Source organism: Lepidochelys olivacea (genome assembly GCF_965140295.1).
Source record: "Lepidochelys olivacea isolate rLepOli2 genome assembly, chromosome: 5".
NCBI classification, from domain to species: domain Eukaryota; kingdom Metazoa; phylum Chordata; order Testudines; family Cheloniidae; genus Lepidochelys; species Lepidochelys olivacea.
In genome coordinates, this window is record NC_140415.1 from 64,060,828 (window position 1) to 64,073,157 (window position 12,330).

Genomic DNA, 12,330 nt, shown 5'->3' on the forward strand with positions numbered 1-12,330 from the left:
TCAGAGGTTAAAGAGAACAATTTTTATCTCTCTTCTTTGTAACAACCTTTTATATACCTGAAAACTATTACCATGTCACCTCTCAGTCCTCTCTTCTCCAAACTAAACAAACCCATTTTTTCCCAGTCTTCCCTCATAGGTCATGTTTTCTAGACCTATAAACATTTTTGTTGCTCTTTGGACTTTCTCCAATTTATCCACATCTTTCCTGAAATTGTGATGCCCAGAACTGGCAATAATACTCCAGTTGAAGCCTAATCAGCATGGAGTAGAGCAGAAGAATTACTTCTCATATCTTGCTTCCAACACTCCTGCTAATACATCTCAGAATGAGGTTTGCTTTTTTTGCAACAGTGTCACACTTTTGACTCATATTGAGTTTGTGATCCTCTATGACCTCCAGATTCCTTTCTGAAGTACTCCTTCCTAGGCAGTCATTTCCCATTTTGTATGTGATCAACTGATGGTTCCTTCATAAGTGAAGTAGTTCACATTTGTCCTTATTGAATTTCATCCTATTTACTTCACACAATTAATCCAGTTTGTTTAGATCATTTTAATGTTAATCTTATCCTCCAAAGCACTCACAACCCTGCCCATCTTGGTGTCATCCACAAACCTTATATGTGTACTCTCTATGACATTATTTAAATCATTGATGAAGATATTGAACAGAACAGGACCCAGAACTGATCCATGTAAGACCCCACTTGATATGCCTTTCCAGCTTGACTGTGGACCACTGATGATTACTCTCTGGGAATAATTTTCCAACCAGTTATGCACCCATTTTATAGTAGCTCCATCTAGGTTATATTTCCCTAGTTTGTTTATGAGATGGTCATGCGAGACAGTATCAAAAGCCTTACTAATGTCAAGGTATACCACAATTACAACTTCCTCCCTATCTACATGGCTTGTTATCCTGTCAAAAAAAGCTATTAGGTTGGTTTGACACAATGTGTTCTTGATAAATCCATGCTGACTGTTACTTATCACCTTGTTATCTTCTAGCTTACTGCAAACTGATTGCTTAATTATTTGCTCCATTATCTTTCTAGGTATTGAAGTTAAGATGACTGGTTTGTAATTTCCCGGGTTGTCCTTATTCCTCTTTTTATAGATTGGTACTATATTTGGCTTCTTCCAGTCCTCTTGAATCTCACCCATCTTCCATGACTTTTTGAAGATAATCGCTAATGGTGCAGATATCTCCTCAGCCAGCCCCTTGACTATTCTAGGATGTATTTCATCAAGCCCATGAGACTTGAAAACATCTAACTTGTCTAAGTAATTTTTAAATTGTTCCCTCCCTATTTTAGCCTCTGATCCTACCTCATTTTCACTGACATTCATTAAGTTAAATGTCCAATTGCTACTAAACTTTTTGGTGAAAACTGAAACAAAAAAGTCATTTAGCACTTCTGCCATTTCCATATTTTCTGATATTGTTTTTTCACCCTCATTGAGTAACGGGCCTACTCTGTCCTTGGTCTTCTTCTTGCTTTTAATGTATTTTAGAATGTTTTCTTGTTACCCTTTATGTCTCTAACTAGTTTCATCTCATTTTATGCCTTGGCCTTTCTAATTGTCCCTACATACTCATGCTGTTTTTTAAAATATTCATCCTTTGTAATTTGACCTAATTTCCACTTTTTGTAGGACTATTTTTTCCTTTCTTTCTTTCTTTCTTTCTTTTTTTTTTTTTTTTGAGTTTCTGATCATTGAATCGCTCCTGGTTAAGTGAAGGTAATCTTTTGCCATACTTCCCTCTTGTGTCCTTAATAATGTCTCTTTGAAAAACTGCCAACTCTCTCAAACTGTTTTCCCCCTTGGGCTTGCTTCCTATGGGATCTTACTTACCAATTCCCTGAGTTTGTTAAAGTCTACCTTCATGAAATCCATTGTCTTTATTGTGCTGTTCTCCCTCCTACCATTCCTTAGAATCATGAAGTCTGTCATTTCATGATCACTTTCAAATTTTCAACCAGTTCTTCCCAATTTGTCGAAATCAAATCTAGAACAGCCTCTCCCCTATTGGCTTTCTCAACATTCTGAAATAAAAAATTGTCTTTACATTTGAAGAACTTGTTGGACAATCTGTGCCCTGCTTTGTTGTCTTCCCAACAGATGTCTGGGTAGTTGAATTCTCCCTCCCTCCACCACCCCCCACATCACCACCAAGTCCGGTGCTTTGGATGATTTTGTTATCATCTCTTCTTCCTATTAGGTGGTCTGTAGTAGACCCCTACAATGACATCACTCTTGTTGTTTTACCTCTTTTTTTCCTTACCCAGAGACTTTCAACAAGTCTGTCTCCTATTTCCATTTCAACCTCAGTCCAAAGGTATACATTTTTGATATATAAGGCAACACCTCCTCCCTTCATATTGATTGGATGAGACTCTAAATAAAATAAAATGGGCAGATATCACTGTTAAACATCATACACATGTAACCTACCCTGCCATTCTTTCCCTGCTTCCCCCCAATGTTTTTTTTTTTTAATCCAACCTTATTTCAGTAGGGAATGTTTTATCCTATTCAATCTCTTTCAAGAGGATGAATTCATTTTTTCACAATGTTACTAAGTGTATTTGTGGATTTGCAAGATTTTACAACCAAACAAACATATTGTGTGTGTTTGGCAGTTACTCACTTGGATGATCACATCTGTAATAAATCTATATCATGGCTTTTATCACACTGCATTGATGTTCTAAGACTATATTGATAGCTCTTCACTAACTCTGATGTACCAGAATCAGAAATAGTTTTCTTAAAGATGCCCAAACTGTTCAATATGAAATCTTTGAGTGGATTACCACTGAGTGGAGGTGTCTAAAAATGCCAATAGTTTTTTGAGATAAAACAGACTTAAAAATTCCCTGTGAGATTGTTTTGATCTTTTCTCCCCTTTCAGTTGCAAACAAGAAACAAGGCAAAAAGGAGGAGGAAAAACCATTGTCCCATCATGTGTTTGCAGTAAAGTTTTTGACTAGCTCTATTTCTGAGCTATTATAGGAAGCATGTCAAAGATATACTGTAGATTTACTTCCTTTTTTGTGTTGATAAACTAGGTTAATACTAAGTTTTCTTGTTTAAGTTGTAGGGGCTAAGATAGTTACCTTGATGAAGGTGAGTAAATTCTAGGTTGGATCTAAACAAATCTGATTGGTGTGATAGATAAAGCATTATCATGAGACTCAAGCAATAGAATCAAGCTGGTAGAGAAGTGGGAATAGAACACTTAAGGAAGATATCCCTTGGAGATTAGTTGGGTGGAGATGTGTGTCAGAACTTAAAATATTTATTTTAATTCCTGTAGTAGCTAGGTTTCAGAGTAGCAGCCATGTTAGTCTGTATTCTCAAAAAGAAAAGGAGTACTTGTGGCACCTTAGAGACTAATGCTCAAATAAACTGGTTAGTCTCTAAGGTGCCACAAGTACTCCTTTTCTTTTTGTAGTAGCTAGGGTGGCTACTGATATCACCAGCCTTTATTGCCCCATGCTAAACTTCCAGTCCAGAATCTGTATGGACTCCGTCATAATTCTCCCTCTGCTTTCATGGCCACTTCCTTCCCAAGTGGTTTTCCTTGATGGCTTTGTCCGACTCTTCTAATTCTTGTTGCTCTGTTGCTCCTTTATGGGGTCCTGGATAGAAGAGATGGTAACAAGCATAGCTCCCCTCTATTATTCAACTATTAATGTCACTGTTCGATATGTAAACTGTCTGGCTCTCAGAAGCGCTAAAGTTCTATTATATTGCTGTTTGGCAGAGCTAAAATGGAATGAGTAATGTAACATATATAAGTAGGTAGAAATGTAGTGTTGGCTTTCTTTCTGAACTGACCTTTACTGTATCTTTGTTCAACTCTAGCTGCATTTGAAATTAGGTGTTTGTTCTAAGTTTAGAACATGTTTGCCATTTTCCAGCTAGGTTTGACTCATTAATTGTGCTTGGAGTACTTCTTGCTGTTCTATCCATGCATGGAGCTTGTTTGCCTTCATGGCTGTGGTCAGAGAAATCTTGGTCTTGTCAGACTTTTAGTGCCTTTTATTTGCTGAGAAGGGTTGGCTTATATTTGTTTTTAATGCGGTGTGAGTTTACTGTTGGGATGTGTTTTGCCTGTAAATTGGACGGGGGGTGGAGGTGAGGGGAAAGGAAGGGAAGGGGACGGGGGCTGCTGGAAGAACAGAGAAATGATTCCTTTGCTGCTCTTTTTTTAACCTATATTTATATATTCTTTAGCCTTTTAGGATGAGATGACTCAAATCAGGGCCTAAGGCCTGGCCTACACTTAAAGTTGTATCTACATAACTGTCAGAAAGTGTTGTGATGTATTTATTTACTTACTGACATAGTTGTGCTGGTAAGAGTCCTCATGTAGATGTAGTTATACTGGTATAAGGTGCTTTATACTGGAATGGCTTAAGCCTGCAAAGTTTTGTTAGTGTGAAAAAAATCCTACCCTCTAGCCAACAAAGCCCCAGGTGGAGATGCAACTGTGCTGACTGAAGAGTGCTTCTGTGGGTATAGCAAATGTCATTCAGGGAGTTGGCATATCTATGACAGCAAACCCCTTTTTCTTTTGGCTTATGCTGCTTTTCCACGGGGGCTCTGCTGGCATAACTAAGGAAAAATCTCTGTAATGTAGAGAAGCCGTTATTTTGCATCCTTGAACCAGCATAAGCTATACAGGTATGACTGCATCCACACTAGGTGGTTTTCTGTTTTGTTTTTGCTGCTTTCCATATATCAGCATTGTTAATACAAGAAAACTGCTATACATAAACAAAGCCTAATTCTCCAATGTCTTACACCTTTTGTTGTCACATGCACTTTTTAAAACCCTACCAGATCAGACTTATTTTGCCCTCACTTTGCACAGCTGTGAATGACCACACAAGGTGCTCAGGCCCTGGAGAATTAGGTTACATATGCTAAGGGTCTCTCTCTTGTCTAGGCTTATGAATTGTATCAAACTTCAATTGGTGGTAGCCTCAGAGTAGCTAGGACTCTGGTGGTTTCTGGTTTTTTGGTTTTTTTCGTTTTTGTTTTTTTTTCGCTTGAAGCTACTGGTGTAGTGTGGCCATCCCCAGGCCTTCATACATCACCAGTCAGATTTGAAGTCATGAGAGTGGCTTAAAAACCATGAGATTTAAACATAATAAATCATGGTGCTTTTTGTCTGCCTCTGATTTCTATTTTTTGGGAGAAGACACCCATCCAAAAAAGACTGTTTTCTTTTCATACACACTGAATAACACAGAGATAATTATGGGTCGGGAAAGATAATCAAACATGAAGTTTTTTAGAATCCCTAGCACTGGAAAGTGTCTAGTTGCCAGTGAATCAAAGATGTTTTAATTATTATTTCTTCATTTGTACAGAGTCATTCACAGGTAGCAGGTATAAAACTAGACCAAAAGTTCAAGAAGCAGTAAGTTAAATGTATGTGACAAATGCATAGAGAGTCTACCATGTACCTCCTTTGTTACTTGTTCTGTAAATTAATTCAGTGTGCTCTGTATGAGGCTACAGCTAAACACTGTTGCAAAAAACTTTATCTAGTGTAGAATACATCTTTTCCTCATTTATTCTTCATATACCATATCAGTTTTAAGTTCATTTACAAATACAACTTGAAAGTTTTTTTTCTAGTCTACAAATGTTGGCCCATGGTCTGGAACTGTTCTCAAAATTAGCTTCCAGTAATGTTCCTTTTAAAATCTATATGTAAAGCTGTTTAAGTACTAACGTAAACAAGACCAAGTAATTTTCAATACTGTTTCAGAAAGAAGAGACCTGGAAGATAAGACTTATTCAACTGATACCAGTGTCTAATTGAGAATGGGCATCATCCTACTGTCCAAAAGTGGATTGAATGTAACCCCCTTTCCTCCACCTGTCGTGATAGGTAGACCCTTTTCAGAGTCATTACAATCTCTAGAATTTGCCTTAGCCCCAAGGACTTGAAGATTTTTACTCTTAGCTTTATTCTCCATACTGTTACTCAGTGAAACATTTTCTTTTGCCAAAGTTAATGAAAGAGCTGTAATTTACACAACGAACAGTGCTTCTCCATTCAGTTGGCAGTTAATCTCATTGCTCTAACTGGATTTTGATATAACCATTTAAAAAGTCAATCCTTTTCCAACACCACATCTTTACATGGCAATGCTATTTTTCTTTGACTTCTTTTTTTTACATATGAAAAAGACTGGATCAGATTATACTTGTAAAACATACAGTGGAAAAGTAAGAATGGCCTTAGAAGTTGTCTATAGACTTCCCACAGGAGGTAAAGAAAGCGGAGTAAGAGAGAATCTATAAAAATAGGAAGCTTTGAATATGAAAGGTTTCAATTTCCTAAATACTAATTAAGATATCAACTGTGAAATCACAAAAGAAACATTGATATTCCTGAAGACAATTCAATATTTCTTCACAGTTCACTGAGCAGCCAGAAAGACTGGAGGCTATTCAAGGCTTATAAAAAAGTTGAAAGATAGTGAATATGTAAGGTTGAGTGTTTTAAGCCTAAGGGCATATCCAAAAAAGTTGCAATTCAAAAAGAATGAAATTTGAAGTGGGCTTTGAGACTTTTGTGGAGTCTGTCTTTTTTTTTTTTTAAATTGATTTGGAGTCAATTTCTACTTAGAAAGTCTATTTCAGAAACACAAGAGGTATTTTAGGAAAGTTCTAAGTCTATTAATGTACAACTTTGTGAAACATTTAAGGTTGGGGTATATTTTACCTGACACAAAACCACAAAAGCAAGTAAATGAAAAATTAAGCCAGATAACAATACATATTCTCCACCTACCTCATCACAATCCTACACCACAGCTCAAACCACAACCTTAACTCTGCCCACCATAGGGGTGCCAGCTGTTCACCATCTTACTTTACAAAAATGGGGATTGCAATGGGAGGCGTGAGGGAGAGTGACAGAAGCAGTATTATCAGACACATGCATTCAAAAAGAATCACCCCTTCATTTCTTTTCTCCCCCAGAATCAAGAGACTGACCTAAATCAGGAGATTTTTAAAAAGCTATCAACCAAACCAAACCAAACCAAACCCCCTTTTCTGGCCGCTTTCTGACTTCCAGGGGCAGCTGCCCAACCTCAATTTGCCAGTTTGTGTGAACTTTTCAGATTGAAAATCCAATCCTAAATGAACAAATCTGAGTTTTCTTGGAGGAGCACTCTGCACTCAACCCTTGTGTGGAGAAGCTGCCATTCTGTCCCTCCTCCCTTATTACCATTCTTCATCTTACCTGTTCCATCCCCCACTCACATTCTTCCTTCATACTTCTCCAAATTTCTGGTGTTCCAAATGCCCCCAGATTTCTTCTGTCTTTCCCAGGCATGTGCCCCTCACATTCACCAGTCTGGTTCTCCTTTATCCCCAAATATTCACCTGCTTCTCACAGTGCCACACTGATGACATAGGAGGGCATCAACTTTCCTGAAGGTCTGGGTTGCCCCAACTGGGAAAACTGGGAAGAAGGTGTTAAGGGCAGCTTAAACTTCCTCCTGCACAGGATGTAGGGACCTTGTTATCTTTCCTGAGTGTGCCTGTAACTTCAGTCCCACTGAGAACAGTGGAGAATGGTGACCTCTTTGAAAAAGGGCAATTCTTTGAAGTTTATGTGAAAGGGATTTCATTCACAGGCTCTGAGAGGTAAACTTTCATTTATGAAGAATAGCAAAAAGAATTACCTTTAATCTTAAATGTTTCTTTTCCAAAAGTGACCATAAAGATGGACTTCCCTTCCAATTAGTGTGTAGATACAATGTTCTTTTAAAATATAGCTGTTGACAAATGTCAGCCAAAGACTGATTTAGAACTCTTCACATTTGAGAATTTTCAAAAATAAACCAAACAAAAAACACAGAAAATCCAAAGGCCATGAACACTAACATTGTGAAACTTCACACACAAAGACTATGTATGTGTAGGGGGGGAAAAACACCATTAATTTAATCCTATTTCAGAATGGAACCCTAACTAGTTGCACCCAGTCTTTGTAATATTTATGCCTAACCTAAAAGCACAGAAACTCAGTACTTATTGGACACAGGTAGAGGGGTGAGTGCATGTGAGTGTGTGTGTCCCCTAGCATAGATTATGGCAGTCTCAGGATGGCTTTAAACTATGATAGCTGTCAGGGCTGATTTTGATATTTGCAGATGTCTGAAGAAGAGAGGAACCCCATTCACAACCCTTTCTCTTTGCCACCTGCTATATGATAGGGACTGGGAGATATGGTGGCACAGAAGCTGCTACAATAGTTCTATGTCACTTAGAGATTCTCCCACATTGTCAGAGTTACAGTAGCTATGCACAAGGTGCAGAATTAAGGCCACACACCAACCTTAATTTTGGAATTTCCTCACTTTTGAGCACTTAACTTTGAAACTTTTAATATCTGTTTTTATGTTGTTGGGGAAAAATTCTGGGCAAAAGCTGACCTTTTAAATTGTGACCATTGCATACATCTGAATGCTAATAAGGCTGTACATATCCTAAGGAAAGTGGGGAAGATTTCTCTGTGTTAGAGACAAACTGAGGAACTTTATGAACATGAATGGAATAAAGGGATAATAGCAGGATTTAAAGGATTCAAATCAGTCTGAATTCTGTAATTTTGTTCCTTTATTTTTAGCAGTTCTTGGGAGAATAAGAGTTCTTTACCTTGCCATTTTCTCTTCACTGGCTTGCTCTGTTCCTTTGGTTATCTGGAGTCCTAAAGCTCTCTAAATCTTTGGGCAGAGCACCACTTTGTCCTTTGGCCATATGAAGTGCCAAGCTACATACCTTACAAAGAAAGGCAGGGTATGGCACTGAGTACTAAAATGGCAGCAACGAATAAAAAGCTGAGGGATGTTAAATACAGGATTAAAAAGTATGAAGTCTAATAGAGCAACTTAAATAGAGACTAGAGAAAAGCAAGAGCAGACACAGACGACAAAAATAGAGTGAAAAAATGATCAAAGGGCACCAATCATTTCAGTTGAAATAAAATATATATTTAAATGCATTCACTGTAGAAAAACCTGAAAGAGGGGAAACAGTCTTAGGAATTACAAGAGAGAATTGGAGACAGGCAATAAGGAAACAGTGCCTATATCGGGCAGTTATGCTGCGTGAATCTTTACTCCCATACAAATATATCCCAACATGTGAAGCAGCAGGAACTGGGAACCTTACCCCTTCCTGACTTCCTGGATTTCTAACATATGGAGGGAGGGACGGGGGCGTTGTCAAAGGCCCTGTTAGGCAGCAGCCTTAACTCCAGGTTACTGACATTTTTTTAAGGGATACATTGACAGGCAGCAAAGATACAACTCACATAGCTTTCCCCCCCCAGTCCTGATATTGCTGTCAAACAAAAGGATATAAAACCTTCATTTTAATGAAAGTTTTCCTTTCATATTGAAATTTTAGATATTTCATAGAAACAACCTGAAAACACATATGGTTTGCTTTCATTCATTTTACATGGTATACAGAATAATAAAAAATACTAAAGATGTATATTTTAGTAATATCAAGCTGGGGCTTATTTCTAAATGAAAGACTTTCATCCTGGGGGCTTGTATAGTGAAACTATTATGGTTTACAGGTAAAAATGACACTTTACATTTAAATAATGTGACAAAATGGAAATTTCAGGAAAATCTAAAAAGGTTAAACAGCAGGAGTTTAAGGATTTGGTATTAGCTTTTACTTGCTTGACATTTGTTAGTTTGTGTCACAGCCTTTAATGGTTTTGAAATCCATTATTTACTCTGACTTTTCTTTTTTTCAAAAATAGTAATATTTTAAAACTTTTATGAAATATCTTAAAATATTTGTTGCCTAGAGGAAAGATAGGTCAGCCCATATTTAGCATTGTGTGAATTTAGATTTAGCTGGTGTGACAAAGCTCTGTCCTTGCCTCCATAGGTCCCGCTTTTCCCGGTGGATTTCACTAGCCTCAGAGGCTCACTGTGACCCTCCACGTAACCCTTCTTTCTCTAGAGACAAGGGTCAGTCTACCGAGCCATTTTCATCATAAGCCAGCAAGGGAGGTGAGGAGAAGTTATCCTCCCTCGCACAGTCTCTGTTGTCTCCCAGTCTCAGTGACTAATCAGGGGCAAAGGTGGGGGTGGGAGCCCGGGCCACCATCTACTCAGGGCCTCCTTCCTTCTGCCTGATATCGTATGTACTACTCAGCCTCTCCGACAGTGCAACTTCCTTCCAAAGCTCCTGACGTGCACACCCACCTGACTGACTGGGAGGCTTTTAACTAGTTTCAGCCAGCCCCTGATTGGCTTCAGGTGTCCCAATCACCCTAGCATTCTCCCTGCCTTCTGGAAAGTTCTTAATTGGCCCCAGGTGTCTTAATTGACCTGGAGCAGCTTCCATTTCACTTAACCTGGTACCAGGGATTTGTTTAGCCTGGAGCTAATACATTTATGTCCCAGTACTTTTCTATAGCCATCTGACCTTGCCCCGTCACATATCCCCCCCCTCTGCTCAACACCATAGAGTTGGGCAACTTGGGATGCCAGGCAGTATGCTCGTGACAGACCATCAGCGTTGCCATGGTGGCATCCAGCCCTGTGCCGTATGCGGAACTGAAATGGTTGGAGGGATAAGAACCACGAGGTGACCCTTACATTCTTTTCCTTATTCCGCTGCATCCACTGGAGGGGTGCATGGTCCGTCACAAGAGTAAATCGCCGGCCTAAGAGGTAATAACGCAGTGTCTCCATAGCCCATTTGACAGCAAGGCATTCTCTCTCGACTACTGCGTATTTCTGTTCTCTTGGGAGAAGCTTTCTGCTTAGGTAGAGGATCGGGTGTTCCTCTTCTCCCACCATTTGTGACAGAACTGCTCCCAACCCCACCTTGGAAGCATCTGTTTGTAAAATAAATTCCCTGTTAAAGTCTGGGGCTATGAGGATGGGGTCATTACAGAGGGCTGTCTGAAGGTCTGTAAATGTCCCTTCTGCTGCGTCGGTCCACTTTACCATGTCTGGACCTCGGGCCTTCACCAGGTCCATTAGGGGACTTGCCCTAGTGCTGAAGTGGGGAATAAACCGTCGGTAGTAGCCTACCATGTCTAGGAACGCACGGACCTGCTTCATTCGGGTCAGCCGGGGCTAGTTTTGAATTGCCTCTAGCTTATTCGTTTGGGCCTTCACTATACCCCTTCCCACAATATATCCCAAATACCTAGCCTCTGTTAGCCCTATGGTGCATTTAGCAGGATTAGCAGTGAGGCCAGCCCGCCTTAAGGTGCACAGTACTGCCTCAACTTTCTCCAAGTGGGTTCCCCAGTCCAGCATATAGATGATGACATCATCTAGTTATGCAGCTGCATAACTAGTATGGGGGCGCAGCAGCTTATCCATGAGGCGCTGGAATGTGGCTGGGGCCCCATGTAGCCCAAAAGGGAGGACAGCGTACAGGAATAGCCCATCTGGGGTGGAGAATGCTGTCTTTTCTTTAGCTTCTTTGGTCAGAGGAATCTGCCAGTACCCTTTTGTCAGATCCAGTGTAGTCAAGAATCGGGCACTACCCAGTCGGTCAACCAGTTCATCGATGCGTGGTATGGGGTGAGCATCAAACTGGGATATTTCATTCGGTCGGCGAAAGTCATTACAGAATCTCATGGTACCATCAGGTTTAGGCACTAGAACAATTGGACTGGACCACTGACTGTAGGATTCTTCAATAACCCCTAATTCCAACATTTTCTTTACTTCGGCCTTGATTTCTTCTCTTTTGGCTGCTGGGATTCGGTAGGGTCTCAATGTTACCTTGGCTCCGGGGATCGTGTGGATATGGTGATAGGTCTCAGTCATCTGCCCTGGTTTTGTAGAGAACACATCTCTGTTGCGATTAATCATGTCCGCTGCCTCTATCTTTTGGATTGGCGTCAAGTCAGATGATATCCTCACTTGCTCATGTAAGTTATCCTCCTGGGGAAGGGTCTCCTGCATGACTAAGCATGCCTCTCGATCATGCCAAGGTTTTAGAAGATTGATGTAAATTTGCTCCGATTTCTGGCGGCCTGGCTGCCACACCTTATAGTTCACCTCTCCCATGGTTTTGATTATTTTGTAGCATCCCTGCCACTGGGCCAACAGTTTACTTTCTGCTGTGGGCACCAGTACCATCACCCGATTCCCTGGTTGGAACCGTCGAAGCTTCGCTTGGTGGTTATAATGGGTTCGTTGGGTCTCCTGTGCTCTCTCCAAGTGCTCCCGTACAATGGGCGTAACTCGGGCTATCCGATCTCTCATCTGCAGTACATGCTCAACTATG